Source organism: Channa argus, chromosome 13 (assembly GCF_033026475.1).
Source record: "Channa argus isolate prfri chromosome 13, Channa argus male v1.0, whole genome shotgun sequence".
Taxonomy (NCBI): domain Eukaryota; kingdom Metazoa; phylum Chordata; class Actinopteri; order Anabantiformes; family Channidae; genus Channa; species Channa argus.
This window is the reverse complement of record NC_090209.1, coordinates 22,736,279-22,760,082: the sequence shown is the minus strand read 5'-3', so window position 1 is coordinate 22,760,082 and position 23,804 is coordinate 22,736,279. Positions and strand designations below refer to the sequence as shown.

The following is a 23,804-nucleotide window of genomic DNA, read 5'->3' as shown; positions in this document are numbered from 1 at the left end:
TTTATAGAGGCAGCTGAATGCCAACGCATGTATTTTCTTTAAGGAGACTGAGTGTAAGTTCAAAAAACAATCCATAAACAAAGACTGGTTCTATGCACAGTATATTTTTTAAGCAATTTTAACATACTGTAACATGGAGGCACACAGTTCACATTAGATGTTTATTATTGATTATGAAGCTGCCATGCCTCTGAATGCACAATAATACTTGAAAAGATTAATTTCTTTATTTGCTGTTGGATATTGTTGGTGGTAAATAAATAAAAAGATGAATTTTTTGGGGGAGAACGGTTCTGTGTTTTGCAAAATGACAATGTAATTACATGAGCAGCATAAACAGCAGAAGGTCAGAAAAAGATCATCGGGGGTTAACATTAGACATTCAGCACGTGGCTTTATTACAGAATTTCCGATACAGCTTTTGTAGGTCACCAATAAATCACCGAGTGATAGGTTAGTGTGTGAGACTTGTGTTGAGCACAAAGAGTTTTCTGAGCATTAGAAACATCTAAAACCGGTCCTACTTCAAAGCAGACATTCCCGTCTTCTACATATCCACATTTATCAGCACTCTGTTCTCCTGCAGCTCCTCGGTTTGACTTCAAGTTGAAATAAAGAATCAAAAGACCAAATGATAAGCGAAGTACGTCCTCCCTCCTTTATTTTGTCATTGGATTAAAAAAAAGTGCAGCCCCGGGCTAAAAAGGTCTTTCCACTTAGTTTCTACCAAAACAATTTGTGCAATTAACCGATGGATTGTGGCAGAGGTCAGACCGATCAGTGTGTGACAAGTCATATGTGGAGCGAGGCCCCGGTTGATCGTGATGGATGACAGTGGGGTTGCCAGCGATTGCCTGAACATTTGATGATTTACTGCACTTACAAACTGGTGCATGTTTTTTTTTTTGGTGGAACTGTAACATAAATGTACATATTGTGTGTTCAGATATAACTGATATCCTGATGGTCCTCTTTAGTTTTGTTGCATTCCACTTTGTGCTAATGTATCAGTAATTTGTATCAGTAATTTGCAGCTGCAATACAGAGATGCTACACACTCGTAGAATCACTTGTTCTTGAGCAGGTGATTTTCAAGATTCAAACAGCTTTATAAATCCCAGAGGGACGTGCAATAAAAGAACACTGAGGATATAAGGAGGATTGTCAAAAAGGTAGACGTGAGGATAAAACATGAAACGGTTAACCGTCATCAATCATCACAGAGCTGTTCCAACAATCAGTATGGCAGGAAACCACGATTCTCCAGTTTTAGTTCTTTTTCTGTTCCAGCTCCAGTCCCCCTGCTCTTACAGAAGAGGGGGTTGGATGAGTTGAACAGTTTAATAGCCACTGGGAGAAGGGATCTCCTTTGGCACTCTGTGTAGCACTTAGGAGTGATCAGTCTCTGGCTGAATGTGCTCCTCTGGCCGGCCGCCACACTGTGCATTGGCCGGGAAGCACCGACCCTGATTGAGAGGAGTTTAGAAAGCACGCTCCCCTTCATGATGTTGACCTGTGGCTGCTGGGGCTTTTGCAATAAATTGAAATTTAAGTGGCTTATTCCAGTAACATTCATTCTCTCTGAAGCTGGACTTGGGAAAACATGACAAATCCAACCGTTATTTGCCCCTAAAAATTACTGTACGTCATTCGGGGAGTGGTCGCTTTCTTAAATGAGTATTTGACGCTTTAAATAAAAGACCATCGCTTTGTACAATTTTGATTAATTGGCACTAAGACTGAGAAGCAAGCACTTAAGAGGTAGGAATAAAAAGGAAAGGCGGGTTGCCCACCCCCTCGTCTGATTATTTTCTAATCTAAAATAATCAGAACTAAATATTTAAGTAATTTTTTGAGTGATATTCATGGCTCCTCGCAATCCACATGAGGGCAGCAGTGCAGCTTTTGCAGCATCCTCACCTTCAGAGACGTCATGCTTTCTCTTCAGGTGAGTCTGGAGTTACCTGCTAGTTAGAGCAGAGGTGGAGCCCGACACCAGCGAGTTCATTGCGTCTCACAACGGCTCGACGTATAAGTGGCAGTAAACGTTTGAGTGAAAAGGTCTATAAGTGGCCGTTGTCACGTCAGAATGGTGGAGAGACGACACCGTGAACGCATGTTGGCGGTGTTTTCGGGATTGCGTAAATACGCACTGGCGAGTGAGTGAGGGGAGGAGACGGGAGGAGAGGGACGGGAAGAGGATGCAGGAGGGGGGGAAATGTTGAGTCAGTGGAAGGAGGACGATGGTAACTGTTGGTTTCGCTGGATCGTGTCACTGACCAGGTACACAACAGGGAGTATTGTTCCCGCTTGTGTCCTCCGCAGACGGTTACGCGGAGCTGCTCCAGCGAGCCTCGACGCACCGTTGACACTGTCCTCCGGTCGTGCAGGAAGGTAAGCGCTTGTTGCCACCAAACTTTCCATCACCCTTATTTTATTTCATGTGGCCGACTGACGCACGGGCGCTGATACAGACTCTGGCACAGCTGCGAAGAAGATCTGGATGGAAAATGCAGCATCGTGCTTTACCTCTGCGCACATGTACCCTGTTAAGACTCCCTCTTGTTGTTGGGCGTTGCGGAGCTGTGGGCATCAAGAGTGGTCTGAACGGCGGGGACGGGATGTTCAGTGCAGCGCAAATTTCAAAGAAGTTCACGTTTTATTATAGACCGGGATTAAATGATGAACGAGAAGGAAACAAAATGTAGTCAGAAAACTGCTTAAACCCCATATCCAAACTAATCCCAACACAGGTCCGTGGTCTTTGTAAGCTCCTTTTTTCTAGGTTTGTAGGATAAATAAATCTTGCGCAGGATTTAGGAGCAAAGTGTTAGTGTCCCCGTGTTAGGCCAGTTGCTAAGAGTCCAAAGCATTGTCAGTGTCCTCTTGTGTGATTTCCGGTATAGATCCAGGGCTTCGGGTGAGCCTGGAGGGCATGTCCATCCAGCTGTTAGTGAGATGCTCTTTTCTAGACAAGCCATCTGCTGCAGCTGCCCAACATCTGGATGTGCCTGTGAGTCCCTGGCAGCCAGGGTCTGTCTTTATCCTAGTTTTTAGAGCAACCTTAAATGCAGTCAGATTAATGTGTGTCTTGAGCTATGGTCCTTCTCCTCCTGGGAATGGTGGGATTTCCAAACACAGACACGTACAGCAGCATCCTGCTGTTTAAAGCCTTATCTCCTTTGGTTTCTCTAACAGGTTCCAGCTTGTCCGGGAACTTCCACACCTCTCTTTTCTTCTCTATATTAGGGCTACTTTTCCCATCTGACCCGCGATGATAGCTCCTAACTTGGTGTGAGCACATTTGCATAATAAGGATTACAGCTGACATGCAGCGTCTGGGCCCGTCTTGCAGGATCCAGCAGAGAAGCTTAGTGCTGTGGCGGCTCTCATCGTGCCAGCAAAATGCCACGTTCAATAAGGACTCGCCAGAAATCTGCGGTCTGCTCTGACAGAGAGCGGGCTGGGCCTCTTTGCCATCCTCAGAGCAGTATGAGTGAGGGACACTGACAAATGGACTCGGAGTATGAAATCATTCATGTGTGAAATTAGCTATTGATGTTGCAGTTGGCACAATGGCTTGTTAGATAAATGGGTCAAATTAAAATGCACGATTTCGTTCGAGCGATATAAGCATTGCAAATTTACCTGCATCACCTATTACAGTTTCAATTAGCATCAGTTCTATTCAGAGGAGGTACATGCATTTTTTATTTTTTTTATTGTGAATGTTGATTATCAATTTAAAAAAATCTTACATATGACTTGTTCTGCTCAATATATTGAGCCATGTTTATTCCAAAGTTCAAATCATGGGTGGGAGCCCCAGAGGACAAAGTCCTTAAGCTAGTTAGTCTCCATTGCTGTGATTTCTTTGCTGGATAAAAGCATCAGCAGAGAACAGAAGGTGGTAACCCGGGGCATGTTCAGGGTTTTGTGCACAAACCGTGCGTGCACTCATAGATGTAAATGAACCTGCACACGGACAGATAGATGTAGAACAGGTGAAATTTATTACTGTGCGTGTCCTAAAATGGTGTGCACACGTGTCATAACTTGCTTGTTTGTGCAGTCAGTTTCAATGCACTTCGTGTTTAATTGTTCACATACTTTCCAACATAAAGTCCCTGGATTCTGCAGGTTTAGACGTGGGTTTCTTGGGACATATATGGCTACTGTCATATTCGCAGACACCAGCTTGCCACAGACATTAACCCCTTGGCTGAAGGGTGCGGAGTTGAGCCAATATTCCCATCAGCGGATCAGGTGGGATGCTTCCAGTGGACAGTTTGGATGAGATGTGGAAGGGAGGAAAAAAAGAGAAATGGTGCATGTCGTGAAAGTGAGGAAGTAGTTGCGCCAGCGTCTCTAAATACATTTTGGGGGGAAAATTAGCCTGTTTGCCAAGAGTGAGAGAAGAAGTTCAAACAAGTTGAAGCAGTTAGCTAAGCTCAGTCTGTCTAAAGTCCTCTAACACATTCTATTGAATTTTTTTAATAAGTCAAACATCATTGTTTTTTTTCTTCTCGATTCTTTCGGCTGATCCCTTCCGTTCAGGGTCACCACAGTGGATCATTTGGCCGCATGTTGATTTGGCACCGGATGCCCTTCCTGACGCCACCCGCCCCGATTGCTACCGGGTTTAGGAACAGGCACTGCACGACATTTTCATTAGTCAGTACCTTCCAAAATTTCCTATGTTGACCTTTTTAATAAAATAAAAATATGCTGGAACATTAGCGTTTGCCTGTTAGCGATGCATAAGCTGCGTCTCAGCTAAAGCGCCGCATCCTTCCCAGACTGCATTTAAAGACCAGCTGTGTCACTGAGTGGCAACGAGACTTTCACATTCCGAAAGCTCCCTAACATGTGGCCAACAAATGCGGCCTACTCTCCTCTGGCCAGCGCCAAGCGTTGAAGGCTCCAACGGTTACGAACCAAAATATCCCGAGATTATTTGCGCGCTGGTGATAAAGTAAAAAACAAATAAATACAAATGTTGAAAAAAACCAAGGGGCATTAAAACCTCAGGGTTTTGTACAAGTGTGTTAGTTTATATGACGTCATTGGTGTTGGCTAGGTAGCCAACTGCTAGAAAAACCAACCAAATCCTTAACATTTTATAAAACCGGTAAAGCTATGCTGTGTTTATGATGCCAGACGAGACCGTGTCATTTTGGTTTGGCGTCTGTGGTCTATGGAGGCAACGCGTCTGTATTTCACTACCAGGACGATGCTAGCCGTTTGCCCCACGTGCCGCCATCATGCTAAGCTAGGCTAAGCAGCTAACCGGTGTATCGTCGTCTCAGTCTCCTCGGCGCAAAAGCAGAAAAAAGGACAAGTGAGGAAGAGAGAAGAGTGAGGGAGGGAGCTGAGGGAGTGAGCGCCTCATTTCAATGTCTCCTTCCTCTACCTGTAGAGACGCACATTTCACCCAGTGGGTTAGCTGCTGCTCCACGTGTGTTAATTAAAAACAGTATGTGGAGTTAGGACTCTCTTCAGGACACAGGCAAACAGGTGTGTTTTCTGTGTGTGTGTGTGACAGCAGCTGCCTTATTGCTTTAATTACATTGCGTTGTTCACATGATTCCCTTCATTAGGTCCATTGACCCGGAGCAACTGCACAAATGGTGGCGGGATCATAATTACAAAGTGGGTGTAGGACAGTGGAGCTCGGGGAAACAGCACGTAGTTTGTGTCCCGTTGATACATTGGGAACAAACAAGGACCTTGGGGGCCTAAAACCAACGGTTTGTGTCCAGCAACGGCAGGATTAATGTGTTTAGAATAAGAAGGATGACACCATTTTTAGGACATGTAGCTCAATGCAGGTTACAGACCACAGTCTGGTACAAAATGTATTTTTTTGTTGTTGTCTTTCGCAAACATGACATATATAATAAGAGCAATAACTAGACAAACTACACTTTAATTAATGTCTTGATAAAGAGAGACCAGTTCACGTAGTTTTACCCAAGCAGTGTTCAACTTTTTAAATACTGTTTTGGACAAACTAGGTTAAAGTAACAGGTTGTATTGAGCAGTTGAGGACAAGGCTGAATAAGCCTTTTATACTGCACATATATGGAAATGCCCAAGAGTAATTACAAACCGTAACGATGGACGAAGTCCATTTGTCTCTGCTAGATTCCCAGTCCTGGTGCCATGCATGCTGGCTCACTGTGTCCTTTTTTGTTTTTCGCTTCCAAATTCCCCTCATATGGGCATTTTCTATGTGTTTCAGGCCCGACCGCCGAGGACACCAAGAGAGACAATTAGTTTACAGCAATATTAGACAGTCTTTACTCTGACCTGACATTGTCTGTTGGTGACAGCACAGCTGGAAATAAGTGTGAGTGTGCTTGACACAAATCGACGTGTTTCATAAAAAAATCAAGAATTAAGAAAATGTGGCAGCAGTTGTTTTATGCACTGCACCACATATAACACTACAGTATATGTGGCTGACACAGTTGGACACCAGAGACTGAATAACAATCAGGCTTTACATGGATTATAACAGTTTTGGTTTGAGGCTGATTATATGTTGTGAGGCTCTATATGACAAATTTCGAATAATATAAGTGTTAGACTGAAATTAGTGTAAAACATGTTCTTTTTTATTTTTTTTCTTTTCAGTTTATTACAAGCACTTTATTGCTTGGTGTAATTGAGAGGAAAGACGGAGGTTTAATTAAATAGTTACTGTGATGTGTTAAAGTCTTAGTTGAGCAGAGAGAGAATCCAGCTCCGTAAAGACATAGCTTTTTGATTTTTTTTTTTTTTATGATCGCTGCCAGAGTGAGAAGGAAACAAGCCATTGTGTGATCGCTTTGTGTGACTGCTGCCATGTGGACTAGTGGGTATTACATAAATTTGCCAGGAGCACTGAGGCACATCAGCTCATAGAAACTGATTCCTGTTTGATCGGTTCAGGTGATTGCTGCCACCAGGAAAAGTGGCTTTGATGGTAGCACTTGCAGTGAGGGGGGTGAGTATGTGTAAAGTTGCCACAAATAAATCTTTTTCAACAGAGTGAAGAGCTTAGTTTAATCCAAGAGTGCCTTAATTAGACGTAGTACGATCATTTTGAATAACTGATTGTGTGTTACATTGAGTGCAAAAAGCGATCCATGGCCAGGGTGTTATTCTCAGCCTGAAGGACTTGTAACCTGTCACATCTGTCCATGGGAAACGCGTCCTCTCTGAGTGTAATGGTTGTAATGCAGATGGCATAATTCACCGCAGATTAATTGCTACGCTGCAAAGAAGAGGGAGTAGAAAATCTCTTTGGCATTCAGCCCCAGAACCGTTCTGCAGGGAACAAAGTGCTGATTTAATCGTTTTTGTTAACTCTCATGTGGGATGAGAGTGTTTTTCGGGCCTTACTGCACCTGTCTCTCCCAGTTATTCTCTTCCCATTTCACCTTCCTACTCCGAATGTCCCTCTGCTCCTCAACATTTCATTACTGGCCCCTGATGTTCTCTTTTCTTCTTTATGTCGTTTACTTTGCACCAGCTTTCATAACTAAGTGCTGCAGCTGTCAGCTCCGTCTTCAGTCCCAAATCCGACCGCATCTGGAACAAGATGTGTTTCTGTTGTCTCGGAGCAAAGGTTTCGAAAATTCATTTAGCAACGATTGCTGACATCCAACTCCACTGAACGCGCAAAGCTTATAACAGAGATTATAGAGATCAGTTTCTTTGTTAATAAATATCATTACTATCGAGATAATAATTTTGCCCATAGGGCTGGTCAATTCAAAACAATCTTGATAATATTTGCGACACAAATTCCACTGATGATGATAAACGGATGAGCATTTTTGGATTGATAAATTTCCTGCATCTGGATCCACTTTGCTGCACAATCACCCAGTTAGACCACAGTAACATAGTCGTGTAGCTGACATGTTAGTTGGCCAAGTTCATTCAAGTTGGACAAATTTGGACAAAATTTTAAGTGGTTGCTAAACGTCATTTGGTTTTAAGATTTAGGGTTAAGATTATTAAGATGATGTTAGCATGTTTGATACCACTGATGTCAAAAGAGGAAATAGTCATAATAAAACTTTTGTTTGTGTTTATTCCGATAACGGGGCTAAACCATGATTCAGCTGTATTTAGACAGAATACTTTTACATTTTGTGGAGAAATACTGAAATTTGCATGGCCCTGTCTAAATATCACAGTCTGCATTTCTGCATTGTATTGTTCAAGAATTATATGCTAGGTTAATGCAATTTAGTCTTGCAGCTATTGTTTTTTTTTTTTTGATTGATTTAAGCCCCATTCAGGAATCTTCAGAAGATCAGGCAGCTTGACAGCAACTATCTTACTGACCACCTCAACTATGCGAGGCAGCTTTCGATGTTCGATGTGTGCTTTTTCAGCCTGCAAGCACTAAACAAAAGTTAAGCTTAGTCCTTCCAGTAAACTAACTGGACTAACGTCTTTCTGTCATCTACGCGCGTAACAAAAATAATTTGATAACATTTGGAATCGTCATTTAATGTCCGATTTATCCCTGAGAAACTAAGACATGTAGCACCCGTCTGTACACGTGTACTAGGCTGCTGAAATAATTCGCATTATGGGAATCACATCACTCTCCTTACGCTCTCGGAGCTCTCACCCACACACTTCTTCTCCTTCTCCATAAACTGCGTGACGACATTAAACATAGCAGTGATCACTGACGCATCACATTCACGCGACTGTGGCTCAACATTTTAACAACAAGCCCAAGGCGGCGAGCGTCACATCTTTCCCTTCTCCTTCGTCTCACCTCATATTAGTTTCTTTAATAATATGTGCTTTTTCTGCCCAAGTGCACATTAGTCAACATATCTGTGCCAGCCGGCTACATTTGTGCATTGTTCCATCTCCTGTCATTTTATTACTACCCCGTTGCCCACTCATTACTCTCTGTTTTCCTAACGTCCACCCTCGATGGCCTTTTCCTTTTACATTCTCCTTTTCTCTGATCTAATCTCTGTCCCTCCCTCATTCTTTTGCTTCTCCTCTTAATTCGGCCTTGCATCCTATCTATTTAAGGAAGAAAGCCACGTCTTGTGGCAAACTGCTAGGCGGGGCGGGAAGATTTTAGCTGAATGGCACAGCAAGTCTTTCGATGCCCCGCTGTGCCTTGTGCTGCGAAAAGAAGCAAGGGAAAAAAAGAGTAGATAGTCAGATATGTACAGCGCAACAGCATGAATAAGAGAAAACATCAGCGCAGAGTGAGAGAGTGAACAGAGGAGGTTTGAAATAGAAAAGGAATCACTGCACGGAGCTCCACCTCCACCTCTGCCATGCCCTGTCCTGCTGTGAAAGCTTCTTAATGTTTCTACTTCACCGTGACTGCTGCTGGCTATGAATTCTGTGAGAACAGCCCACACACACACTCGGATACACACACACCAAGAGCACACTGCCTGATCTATAATGGCCCCAGGGGTCTGCTGATACTATAAAAGAGAACTATTGCAAAAACAAAATGCAGTTTAGTTTTAAGATGATCTTTCATCTGGGGCTTGAATCTTGTGCTGGTTTATTACACTTTCAGTCTTATTTTTCGGGTTGTTGCCTTTGAATAACCCGAGGAGAAAATCGGCTCAAATGTTCGCTGTCTCTAGCTGTTGGATCGTTGGACCACGAGTATTTCTTGTGTGGCGATTTCACCCTGTCCTCCTCCTAGATTTTTTTTGGATGAGTACCGTACATCACTATCCTAGCATTTAGAAATGATGGCAACAGCTGCAAAAAACACAGCAGCAAGAGGGAAATCTAATGGCAGAGGGAGACAATGGCTAAATAAATGGCTGTAGGTTAAAACGGTGTTCGGAATGCACTGCGTGGTTTAAAGACCATTACAGATTGTAAACCAACTGGCTGATGTGTGTTTAAAAATGTAAAGATTTCGTTTTGATAGAACTGTCATTGGCAAATTTACTCAACTGTGGCTGATGGTTTAGTCTGTGAGCTGGCAGAACAGGGACGTAGAAACTCTGGCTATTCATTTGGAAACCGTTTGCGATGGACTATAACTTGTCCAAAACCAGGTCCAATGCAGGATCTTTTTTTTTTTTATATATATATATTGAAATACTCTGACACAAGTTAAAGTCCTGCAGTCAAAATTTTCCCTAAAACTACAGCACGTTACTTTTTTCAAATAGTTTGTTATTAAAAATAAGCTCTAGCAGTTATGTTCATGCGCAGGAGGGGTCGTTAACACCTCCCATGAAACAAGCTGCTTTCACACATGTACTGGCCCCTGTGAACTTCTTCAGACTTTACCTGTGGGAGCTGGATGTGACAATGCAAATGTCACTTACTTAATGATCCAAAAGCACTAACTAATTTTTTGTGTAATGTATGTTGTTGTAATATAATTATTTAATTTATGTATTCATTTGGACATCACCTAAATGTTGCGTCGGAGGTAATTTAGCTGTTTATCGGTTGTTATTGGCCATTAGTTATGGTTTGGTTGGTCATCTTCCTGCTGGTACAGATATTATTAGCCAGACATGTGGGAAATTGGTGACATCCAGTGGTTATAGCAAACATGACAGGTGCCAGGTTGTCAGAGGGTGGATAGGTTGGTGACAAAACACACGACACCAGTTATTTGGGGTTCAGTGTCTTGCTCAAGGACACTTCGACAAGCCCCAGCAACTGGGGGATTGGTGGACGACCCCTCTACCACCTCCTCCACAGTCACAGAAGCCAGTTTTTATGGAAAACATCATGTTTTTCCACGATAATCGGATAATTATCTCGCTCTCTCAAAATACCAAAGCTTGTTTTCTCCCACATCACTGTGGTGCTGAAAGGGCAGCAGATGCCAAGGTCCAAACTAAAAGGCATTTTTCATCTTTTCCTGTTCTGATGTATTTATTATTCTGGACCCCTGAACATGTCCATCCGATAGACAACTCACATTAAGCCCCCTGTCATAGGATGTATAGTTTTTGCTGGAGCGCACCAAAATGCACTTCTCTTCCTACACGAGAGGAGAATATGTGAGCAGTTGCGTGTAGCTCAATTCCAGCCTCTCGTTCATCATTTAGCCCCAGAACTTTTTTTCCACACAGCGACAAATGAATTGATTAAAAAAAAAAAGAATTCACATTACAGGGTTCCCTTCACTGTAAGAGCTGAGGAAAGAACTCTCTGCATCACCAATTGTTCATTTTTAGACTAAGTCAGTCCCAATGCTTTATCAGTCTTATTCGCTCCCACATCACACGGTTAAAACTGCTGTAAAGGAATAGAATAAAACATGAACTGTTGGAAACACTGCAAAGAAACAAGCGTCTGGAGGCACTGGATAAATGTGCCTCAGTAATATGTCTCTTTACAATAAAAGACATCATACTGAGTTATGTGTAATGAGGTGTGTGGGGTTGTTTCCTAGCCGCCTGGTATAATTTGCACCACAGTACATGGTGAATGGGGGGGGGTCTGTACTGGGCTCTCTGTGTGTGCAAGGTGCTGGTGCTGTCCACAGGTGACGGGGGACAGAATGCAAGGTATTGGAGGCATGCTCCAGGTGTTTAGAATAAGAAAACAGATAAGACTTTTTTGGATGGACATGGCACTGGCTGCTATTTCAGCACCACAGTGAGACACCAGCAGACCATGGTTTATCTCAGCGGTCTGAAAACTTAACCCCCTATAGTCCAACTTCAACACAATTATGTGGAAAATCAAATAGCATATATTCAGGTTTGAACCATTTATCACCCAAACTTTGGTGGATACAGCATTCGTTGTAATCTACAGAAAGTGTTTATTTGGATTTTGACAAATTATCTTATTATGAGGAAATATGAACTTTCCCAAGATAATGAGAACAACTGACTAGTTATCACGAGGAGGGAAACCTTTGTTCATGAGATCTTCATTTAAAGCCACCCCCCAATCTTTCTCAAACCCTCAGTCTGTTGTTATTGTACCTAAACCCAACCACGAACAAGAATTTGTAGTAGTTTGTGAATTGCCACCGCATTTTAAAAATGTTTTCATTGTCAGTAATTTCCTGACTATATTTTGTAATTGTGGGACTAGCAACTTAATTAAATAAACTAACAAAGCTCAGGCCAAACCTTTTTTTAAGTGACTAACTGGCTTCCTCTTGTTCCACTCATCCAGATTCCACTTCCAATCTTCATTACATTGTTATTGTTTTGCTTTTTAGAAGATCTAATCACCTTCTCCTTCCCCTCATTTCTGGGTTGTTTAAGTCTTGTTTCCAGGCAACCGTCTCCAAGGAAGAAACATGGTTATCAGTGGCAGCTCCTAAATCTCTGTTTATGCTTACAAGAGGCCTTCCCTCAATGAGGAGACATATGTGTCCTCCCTCTGCTCAGGTCTTCTCACCACCCCAAGATGTTATTTTTAGCAGTCTGATGCACTCTGAGGAAGTCGTCTGTTCAATTCCTCTCCCTCTGTTAGAATTTTGTATTTCAGGCTGATGTTCTTGCATCTCTCAAGTCAAGTCCACCACCTCCATGGAGTAGAGTCGACCACTGCTGTGTTCTGAGAAAACATCAGATGCGATAGGCACTTTGGGCTTCACTCTCTCACTCTTCTCTCTGCAGGAAAGCAAATCACTCAATATTACTGCAGACTGTTAATTATAACTATAAAACTATAAAATAAAAGCTACTCATCAGACTGTTCAAGTTTACCGGGAAGTAGAGGTCAAAGCGTGTCAATTGTTATGAATAGTGTGAATAGCATATTCTTCAATTTAAAGTTATTATGACTTTATTTTATATTTTTTCTTTACCCAGAAATCCAGTGTTGCATAAGTTTATTTTGGGAAGCGTTAAGTGCACAGCTGCAGGATGGAGACACTGTACCTCCAACTCTGGGGATTTAAAGAAAAAGTCAACTCGATCCCCTCCTGTTCTAATTAAACCACTGAAGCATTAACATTATCTCTAGTCTTGTGTGTGTGTGTGTGTGTGTGTGTGTGTGTGTGTGTGGGCATGTGTAACCTATGAACTAAGCCATGTTCTAGGTTAAAACTCATGGCTGGCATTATCAAATAAACAGATGGATGGGAACATGATAGGCTGGTGTAGCATGAACAAAATTTTAAACACAGCAAATTGTAGAAACACCGCCAGCTGAGGTTTAGCAGGCAAAGACCTGCTGACCATTATGATATATTACAGACAGAATATTGTATTTTCACATGTTCTGGATGAAAACGTGTTAAAAACCACTGTATTCACATGATATCAACAGGTACAGTTTAACACTACAGATCCTAGAAATCCATACTTACAAATCTGTTTGGATGGATTAGATGGTTAGATTTGATGCTGCGTATTGATGTTGCTTCTGTTTGTAGGAGTAGATGTGTATGTTTGTGTATTAGGTGTAGATAGTGTTGGAACGACCGAAGGCATTTTGCTCTGTGACAGCTCATTATTCATAATGAATAAAGAATCCTCTTTGGACCTCATTCAGAAAAAACACGTTAGAGCTCTGGAGACCTTACAGACATTTTGAGATTTAGGTATGATAGAACATTAACATATCATTAACATATCAAATGTGTTCTTTAAACATGGCTAATAAGGTGCCCCATGATGCTCTTGTTTGGATGTTTGTCTGTTTTAAACCAAACCAAATCAGTGATTTGATTTGATTTGATTCAGTTTTGTTTTCTATTCGTTTTGCATGTGGAGCAGGTACCTACTGGTCCATTTCTATGGAACCAAGAGACAACGGCTATATGTTGCCAAAGGGATGACGTGGTTTTGTGGGCCAATGTCGAAGTTAGCGTGTTCCTGGTTCCTTTGATAAAAAGTGAAAGAGATGTTTCTATTGGCATTTGGATTATTGCACAAAAATAAGCTCTGTGTTTGGGTTTATGGATCTTTTATGTTTTGTTTAGCAAAATGATTGGCACAGATGAACTAATGATTCCAAAACTTCTCTTATTGGGGGTGGAGGTACTGACATTTGTCGTGAAGTCAAACTCTTTGAACAGTACGGAATTTATCTTTGACTGAGGCTCACCGAGCTGTCCAATCAGATAATGGCCGTTATTTTTGCTTGATTAGCAAGTTTTACAGCTAATAATTCATAGCATTTTCAATTATTGTCATTCTGTGGTAGATAGTAGCAGATGTTAGCAGGGAGAGGGAAGGCTGGGCAAAGCAGAGTTGGTTCACTTCCAGTCTCATGCTAGCACCAATTTAAGTAGCACATGTAGCTTTATGTTTAGACATAAATGAATTATTCTTGCGAGAGATTGTTGTGAGATTGTTGCTTCTTGATACATTGAATGTCTTAGGAGTCCCACAAGAGTCCCCCAGCTCACCTGATTTGATCTTAACACAGCCTTTAATTAAAATTGCGGGAATTTGATGACTTGACATTGCCAGATTTTATTTTTGACTTTTTCCAGCCTCTCTGACTTTATGTTTGAAGCTGTTGTTGTAACATAAATAGGTCATTAGTCAGTATCATTAGTTTGCAAGTTGTTTTTGCATTATTATTATAAACCCTCCATCAATGTGACTATCTGATACTAAACTTTTCACATGAGACACATTTGATTTCATTTTAGCTGTCTCTAGGAGCTACTGCCAATCAGCTGTTACAGGGAGAGAGTGGAAAATGAAAGCCACACAAAGAGGATTATATCCAGAAGATTAAATGGTACAGACGGAAGAGGAAAAAGCGACATGATGCTAACAGTCTTGTATGTACCGGTGGGGTCGCAACTCTGCTGACGTAATTGCTTATCAGTTTGTGCTTCTCTGCCAGCCTCAACCCTCACTGATGTCATTTGTGCCCGTCTCCGTGGAGACGGGTAGTGGAGCGACTGATTGGACAGTTAACCTCAGGGGCGTTTGCGCCGACTGGGCCTGCTGTTCCTCTTAGTGGGACTGATGGGAAATGTGCGCCAGGGAGAAACGATTTCATTTAGTCTGCCCGGCCAACAGCGTGCGTTTGTATAATTCCCATGCAAACACATTTTTCTTTGCTTTTATTTGCTTCATTGACTGTGACAGTCAGTTGCACCAGCACTCTCTCTGTGCTTTCCTGTTTGGTGCCTTACTGCATTTTATTCTTTTTATACTATTCCTTCATATTTCATTGTTTCTTTATCTTCATTTTTTTGTGTGTGTGTGTGTTTATGCAAATCGCATCTACTGCACTTTTTTCTCTTCGGTCTCTTTTAACATGACTAACATGACTCAGCTGTATTTGTGTGTGTGTATACCTATTTAAACTGTAGCATCTCCTGTGTTTACAGTCTAATAATGAATCTCTTGCCAAAGGACACTTGGACACATAGCTGGGACCGGGGTTCGAACCACTGACCCTGTGGTCCGTGGATGGCAGAGCCGGGACCCATCCACGTTTTAGCATACAGCATTGTGTATTCCAGTTGAACAAAAAGTGGGACCGTCGTATTTGTTGGTCCTTGTTTCTGAGTAAAGAAAAACACATTACCAGCATTTCATCTTGTGCCATTCACACATACTTTGTCACCATTAACACGCTACAGTTGGAGTTGATAGAAGTAGATTAGTGGCAACCATTTACTAAGTCATCAGTGCTTTAAGTTCTGTGGATATTTTAAATTTTTCTTTTAAAACCTACTGTAAATAAATCTGTGAACTATAGAGCTGGCATCTTGCTTACAAATATAAATATGTGCTTGCACAGGCCCACTGCATATGAATTTTGTGCTGATATTGCAGGCATAAACATCTTGCCTGACATTTTAAACTTCACTTTCTTTTACACACCTTATTCAAAAAAAAAAGTGTCACATAACCACATCTTTAAAGGATGCAGTTGTTCAAAAAGATTGCATCTGGACTTAATTAGTATATCTGCACAAACACAAACTGCAAAACAGAAGTGTCTGTGTGATGAAAATATAATTTACAACCATTGCACACAGTTAGTCAAGCAGTGCTGACCTATTAGTGTGTGTCAATTAATCCCAACAAATCCCTGTCCTTCCTATAAGCTTAAATATATTATAGACGGAGTGTTTTCCTTGTGTGGGTTTGTGCAATGCAAAGTAAGCCAAACCCAAGAAAGCATTTCTCCAGCTGATTACAGCCTCCCTAGAGCTACTGCAGCAGCATCTTAGTGGCTATTTTGGTGTCTTAACTCTGTGTCACTTGGCATCTACATTATTGCCTCCGTAAATCAGTGATTGCCAGTCTCTCTGAGCCAGATCCGAAGATTTTGCTTGCTAAATAAATAAATACACAGCCCGCTGTTAAACCTTCCTGGTGGTTCTATGTGGATGGTTCACTGTAAAACACTGGGATCCAATTTAACACTTCAGAGAGTACTAACATCTCAACGCAAACATTTTCAGCGAGGCACCACGGGAAATAATGTCTTGACTTTCTAGGTTTCCTAATGCAGCTTGCATAGTTTCCACGCAGGCTCGCAGGCAAACATGCTAAATTCAGCTGTACAGGCCCAGAGGCACAGACAGCTGGCTGTGCACACTGCTCAACATTTATCATCTTGTATATGGCATCGCTGACAGGCACCCGACCAGCTGCACCACCTGTTTTACCGCGCTATCTAGCACAAGTTTGTAGGAGCTACTGTACATATTATCTGTTTGGTTGTTAGACAATGAAATGAACATTTCTATGCAGCGGAGAAAAATTGGATGTCATAATCCTGCTGAATAGTCTTGATGAAAATTATTGGCAAGCTCATCATCCCACAGTGGAGGCCCATTGCCTCGGGCTTTCGAGTAATCACAACAATTGAACTATTACAAATATGATTGTGTTGCTGCAAAATCCAACTCTTTTTTTTTTCCAGAATCAAGATACTTGCTGTTGATAAAAGCTGGCATATCTACATTAACTTTTAATGCCAATAGGAACAGTCACAATTATTTAACTGCTACATTTTCCTTATATAATTTTTGCACTAATTGACACAAATATGACATTGTAGTATGTTGTGTAGGTTCTGTAGCTTCTGACTGACTGAACACACCTGATCCAGCTAATTGGCAGCGGTTAGTGCAGGGACAGTTGGAAACGAGTAGGATTGTGCCTCTTGTGGACCAGGGTTATCCACTCCTGACGTAGACTAATGACTTTTCCTTTAGCACTGCCATGAGGTTTATTGTTCTTTTGAGTGAACTGTTATGACAACTATTGATTGATTTCTATGGAACCGTCTGTTGTTGCTCTCAGGAGGAATTTCAGTGGTCCCGACTTTCCACGTAGAATCACAACGGGTCAAAAATGTCATTTATGCATCGCCTTGCTTGATGACCAAATAATTGGTTGTTCCCATTAGCCTCAGTTGTACGTGGCGTTTAGAGGTAATTAGGAAACATAAGCTTGTTGAGATGGTGAACATAGTAAATGTACTGTATGTGGCTAACCTCAGCATGTCGTCATTGTGAGCTTATGTCGTAACAGACGCCTCGAGTGTAATCAGTAAAGAAACCTCCACATCCAGGATGTTGTTAAGGGTTTTATTTTACTTGCAAGAGAGAAGTGCACCAACAGAGTTTCAAGCCTCCATCCAGTGCAGTTTGAAGGACTTAACATGCTCCTCCTGTTGCTGGGCAGAACACTTTTTACCCCCCACAGGCTGATGCCTCCAGCTTTCTTCTTTTATGGTAACTTTTACAACATACCTTAAGCACGTGTAAGCTGGAGACATCTCCGTGTGGGCAGTCCACCATACAGCTGGACTTCTTCACCTCTACAGTCATGTCTCAGAACAATAACATCATCCCCATAAAACATCCTCCACATGCACAATGAGCACATTCCATCAGTACAACTAGACTAAACATAAGCATTAAAAGTATACATGCTTGATTTTCTGTCACAGCTTATTATCTTATTACTATTTACACTAGCTCATGTTTTTTCTTACTGCTAGTGAAGAGGTCTGTTTATTTGTTATGGCCTTGACTCTTTCCTGCCTGCAGAGAGAGAGAGTGTGAGTGTGTGTGTGTGTGTGTGTGTGTGTGTGTGTGTGTGTGTGTGTGTGTGTGTGTGTGTCAGTGTTAATTAGACCTGTCCAACACTCGTCAAAGATTAGAGGCCAAGGCTTTTTGCCCAATTCCGTCCTGATGGGTCAACTTGTCCTCCAACTTCCCCAATTCTTTCTCTGATTGGACCAGTACCCTGCCCTTCCACCAATCAAGCTAGCGCAAAAGAGCCACAACAGCTATTGTGAGACACTGTAGTGAACTTTGTGTGCCTGTGTTTGAGTCCTGAAGTCTGTTTGGTTTAATTGTGAGGGCCAAGCTCTACTGTGTTTCTCGTGTAGACTCCCTTTTTGTTTGTTTGATTTCCTTTCCCTAATCTGGCAGGATAACCCCCTACATGCTGTCTGTTTTGTTGCTTCCCTTGCCCCTAGCAACTGGGGACGTAACATTATTCAGGGAGAATTAGCTCGAGCATCACTTGTGTGCTTTGGTTGGCATGGTGACATGGCAAGCTGTGGCATCGAGTTAAAAAAAGTTCCCTCATCAACAGCATTCAGCTGTTGCTTCCTTCCTCGGTAACTTTGGGAAGTGATGGCGAGCTTGTTAAGGGCATATTTAGAAGGCTGGTAACATGGTTTGCATCAGGCTTTAACAGACCTCATGATGCACTCAAGTTAATACTTGATTGTCTGAAACAAACGTTGTTTCTATAATCCCACCGATAGATTTTACTGAAGCTTCTGACATAATGGACTTCAATAATAGGTTTTCTAAATTCGAAGACTGATATAGCAGACTAAGCTGGTGCAGACGACTTGAAGAACTGGCCCCAGAATAATGAGATAATGCTCAGACATGGTCAGATTACATAACCAGCATAAGATCTGAGTGAGCTGAAGTGATATTTTTCTTCCCCTCTCATAATCTCATTTGGCCAAACAGCTCTTTGATCAAAACTTCTATTGCCCGAGAGGATTGATTCCACTCAGCTTCCTCACCAATTGGAGCGGTGGAGGAAGAAAACGCAAACTGGATGCCGACTCGATTTAGACAGAAAATACTGGCATCCTAAGTCTGTAGCACAACATTTACTCCAGGTTCACTGGCACTGATCCGCTGAGGATCGTTCGGGCTAACCACAGCGCCGTCGACATAAGATCTTAGTCGTACTCCTCTTCCTGCACTGAGATCTGGTTGTGTGAGCTTGGGTGAATGTGTGTGTCTGCGTGTCTACATCTAAACTTGCCTTAAGCTTTCTTGCCAGCTAAGATCAGCTACCTATTTTTGGCATGCAGCTGCCAACTTAAGGTAAAAAAAAAAAAATGTACTAGATGGTAATAGAAATTATGGATACAGTGTGATTCAGTACAAATATATATATATTTGAAAGTAGTGCAGTTAACACTTGTGCTCTTCCTCAATCATAGATCTTGATTATATGTTTTTAATCATTTATCTCACAGTTGTTGCAGTGTATTTAATGATCCATCTGTCACATTAATGCTGCTGATTTATATCCAGATCTCCTACTTCATGCATTGTCAATTGGTGGATACAACTTTAACTGCATCTGCATTTGAACCACAGTGTGCAACTTAAGGCAGCACTAGCTCGAGACTCGAGTCCTCTCTGCTCTGATGTAGCTTTGCTTTGTTCTTTAAGATCCACAACATTCTGCACAGCCCTTCGGGAAGTTTTTGTTATAAAATGACAATGGGTAAAAGTGCTCCGCCAACAAAAATGGTCAACACCTGGCTATTTAGGGTCACCGGTTAGAAATGAGAAGCTCCTTTTGTCTACAGATGCTCTGTGTTTCAAAGTGCTGAGGTTTTCAAGTTGCAAATCTGCTGTTGTTTTCACTGTGCACTTGACATGTGTTATGCTGGACTTGGAAGCTTGCGTGGATGTCTGGGGTCAGCGGTGTATCACTTATAACTGATAACCCTGCCACAACAGCAAAGTAGTTACATTTACAAAATTTGCCAAATGCGTAACCGTCAATTCAAAGTCCATTGTATATTTCTATGTACTGCTGTCATATTACTGAATTGCAGCATCACAAAGATGTGGACCAAATTACATTGTATTATAGGAACACAAAGGTTGAAGTGGAATGAGAGCAGTATTGCAGTGACTGCAGTGGTCTGAACTGAAATCTGTGTTTTTCACTGATTTTTCACTCTTCTCGTTGGGGTGTGACTCTTGTCGTGACTTTGACAGTTTTCCTAAGATCGCAATGTAACACCTTACTCACAGTATTAAAATAAATGGCAATATATGGAATCGTAACCCGTAAATCGTATCATGAAATCCATCATGTCACCGGATTCTTGCCAACACAAAGCCAAATCTTCTCTTTTGTTACTTGCTGCTTACACCCATTCATGTGCCTTTCACACCCTACTTTTTATACTAATGCGTGAGAGGAAGCAGCTTTTACCTTTAACCATTTGCTAGGGACCGCCCCACGAGTAACTACCCCACTTCCTCTGCAAGTACGTGGAAGTTCAGTTTAGTACTACCTCCATTTCCAAAGCAGACTTGGAGGGCAGTGGAAACAAAAGCAGAACGTGAACCTTTGGGGGTAAAGTCGAGATCTGGCTCATCACGTTCCTGCTGTTGAAAAGGGAGGAAGCTACTACATTAGGATAATGTGTTGTTTCAGGAAGTTGGCTTCTGGACTTACTGCTAAAACACTGACACTATAACACTGCTGTTAAGCTGTACGGACATAGTTTATTATAGTGATTTATGAAATTACATCGTTATATCAACGATGAGTAAGCCATTCTGGTCACGTGGCCTGAGCGTGGCAGCAAACATGGCAGCCAGCATTATACACTGGACAGGAGATTGAAGAGGACAGCAAAAGGAATGAGAAACACAACAAGTAGTAAATCTGATGTCATGCATGTCAGATTTGAATTATGAATGACAAGCAGCATCAAATTCTAAGCAGCAGGGACAAAGGGCAGGAAGAGCAGAGGGACAGAAGGGCCCCCTGAAAAGCTCTCTACAGCTATTTTGTGATTTGTGGTGGACTTCACCTTCAGCTTATTGTTCAGTGCAGTGGAGAACAACTTCCATGATAGAACGGCTGAGAGGAAATTAAAAGGCTTCCAAGTATTCATGGCAGAGAGTGAAGCAAGCGGAGCAGCTGCCGTGATTATGCGCCTGTCTGAGTGCTCTTCACAGTTTCTTCAGCTCGGAGTTGTGGGAAGTGAAATATAAACATATTTGACCTTTTGGTTACACAAGATGTCTCAAGGGGTTTGTACACGTCCTGTTCAGAGATGAGATCTGCTGGTGTGAGTCAGCTGACGACTCAACTCACTTTGTTTCTTCTGCGCGTCTGCGTAGTCTTGTTTATCAATAATGAGATGCGTAATATCATAATTCAGACATAACATTATCACATCATCCTGTAAAACGGAGTCGACAACATACAGCATGTACTGCGGTGTCTTTGTGTGGAACTCACAAGTTAGAGTCAGAATGTGTCACAGGCCAGTTTTGTCGTTCTTTTCTCCAGGATATTCTTGAAAACCATAAGCCGGCTTCTCCTATGTTACATTCAGTTGCGAAAACCTCTTCAAAAAGCTAAACACACTCCAGCCGCTGAAATTGCATGTATGGCACGCTGCATTTTATAGAGCAGTTCCTTTCAGTTTGCCAAGTTCTGTTTCATGTAAAAATGTGCTGACAGCTGGGAACAGACTGCAGGAGGATCCTTTTGTCCTGGCTGTGACCTTGGGACTGTGGAGAACTTTGAGGCCAAGTTTACGTGAAGAGTATTATCCTCTCAAATGGAGACACTACACCCTCATTTATTTTTACATTAGTTTGGATTTAAACATTTGGCTCAGCTGAATCCTCGAGCCCCTACCTTATCCTAACGACACAGGCCTGACTTTGGCTCGATTCCATTTGTGCAATAGTTGGTTTGTTATGGAAGCTATACCACATTTTTGCGTGTGCTCTAGGTTGATTTGAAGATGGCCATCAGTGACAAACTTTGTTTGATATTTGCATTAAATTATAAAGAATCAGCAATAGCTTTTTACCACTCTAACATCTTGTGTCACACCGGCGTGTCTGGCTGTCACACAGTCCTACGCCCCCCCACCCTACTGCTCCCTGCACAGCTGCCATGTGCACACATCCTAACACTTTGGATGGACTGGACCAGGTGGAACCCGGTCGCACTTTAACGTTGTACTACATAAACAACATGTCGGTGGGCTGGGCTTCTATAGTCTAAGGATAATCCAACAGTGACAATGGACATACAGTACAAGCAGCCGGATTTCTTTAGTTATTCAATTTCTGCTTTGTTAAACATTAACATTATTCCTGCAAGGAGTTGGATGTGTGACTTTTCCCACAGTGCGAGACAGGGTGACATCAGGTCTGTGTAAAGGTCTCATTATACTTTAAAATAAGTGCTTGTTGTCAAAAATCATCTGACACACACACACACACTTTTTTTCAAAGCTGGAGTCGCCGCCAGACAATTTATGTGGCTTTCTACAGAAAGGAGAGCCGAAGGGTCATGAGGCTTATTCACTCGAAACCCCAAAGACTTACTTTTAAGACCCAGTTTCTAAATTGCAAACTTTGCGAAGTTGAAGTGGAAACGTTTGAGGCTATGCTCCCATGCTGCTTTACTGTACCTCTATCAAAACAAAAAGACCTGGCTGCTGTGAGACTGATTTGCATTATTTTTTTTAATAAGCAATCTTTGTTCCTTTGTCTCCGTTAGTGTTTTTAACTGACGAGCTGCCTGTTCCTCAAGTTGACACGCAGCGGCTGATAACACTAGATACATTTGAGGTGAGATTTTGGAATTATTTGTGACATCCTGTACTTATTGTCAGCAGGCGAGGCTGCATGTACGTGCTGAAGTTGTCACTCAAAACCTATTCTGTGATTGATAGTCACACCACTAATTAAAAAATGACCTTGATTCCTGCTAGAATGTGAGGAAATAAAATCTGGAGACATGTTCGGGGTAAAGAAGATACTGATCAAACCAGAGCAGTGTTCCCCAGCATTTTGATTTTGAGCAATTATAATCAGTCATTATCTCAAAACCAGGATCCTTTCTGCCGTTGTTTTCCCCGGGGCCTCGTTGGCATCTTCCTCCGCCACATCCACTCAGCGTCACCTCTGCAATCCCTTTACAGCTACCTTTTATTTATTCTTTAAATGCAAGTGCATAGCAAACACCTACCATTATGTAGGGACAGAAAAAACACATTTTCCATTTAACCTGAAAACGTGCACCTGAGTCCGCGAGGGTTTTTGTGTTAGCCACAGGGAAATTTGCAGTGTTATTGTGTCAATTACTCTGCGAAGTCTGGAAGTGTTTTGATTGTAAAAGAGACTGGGACAGAGCAAGAAACACTTTTATTTGTTCTTGTTGAGTAAATTGCAGAACTCTACCAAATCAGCAGTGGGTTTCTAGAGGGGGACTGAGCATATCTGCATTACCTACTTTAAGTAGATGGTCTTACAGCTGAAGTTACCTGCGGGATTTTATAGTTATAAGATACTTTGAAAACGGGTATTTTCCCTGTTATCATGTAATATTTGAAGTTACAATCTGAGTGAGTTGTTGTAGTTGTCATAAATTTATTAAGCAGAACTGGAAACTGGAAAACACATCCACATCTTCCATATTTCAGTCATGATTATCCTAACTGACTGCATGTTTCTGTATCTTTTAAAGTCAAGCATTTTTCACTCCTTGCACATATACAGGAAACAGGAAAAAATTATAATAATAATTTCCAAATGATATTGGGCTTAATGGGTGACAGTCATT

The 23,804-nt window shown here is 41.8% G+C and overlaps 1 protein-coding gene across 2 annotated transcripts in view; it reads left to right on the top strand.

The window, feature by feature from the left end:
* The first annotated feature begins 1,669 nt into the window (after positions 1–1,669).
* Positions 1,670–23,804, top strand: part of LOC137139454 (kelch domain-containing protein 8B-like) — a 135,421-nt gene continuing 113,286 nt past the window's right edge. For both annotated transcript variants that reach the window (XM_067526711.1, XM_067526710.1), the window contains exon 1: positions 1,670–2,394. The gene's annotated coding sequence lies outside the window, so the exon portion shown is untranslated. The remainder of the gene's footprint in view (positions 2,395–23,804) is intronic.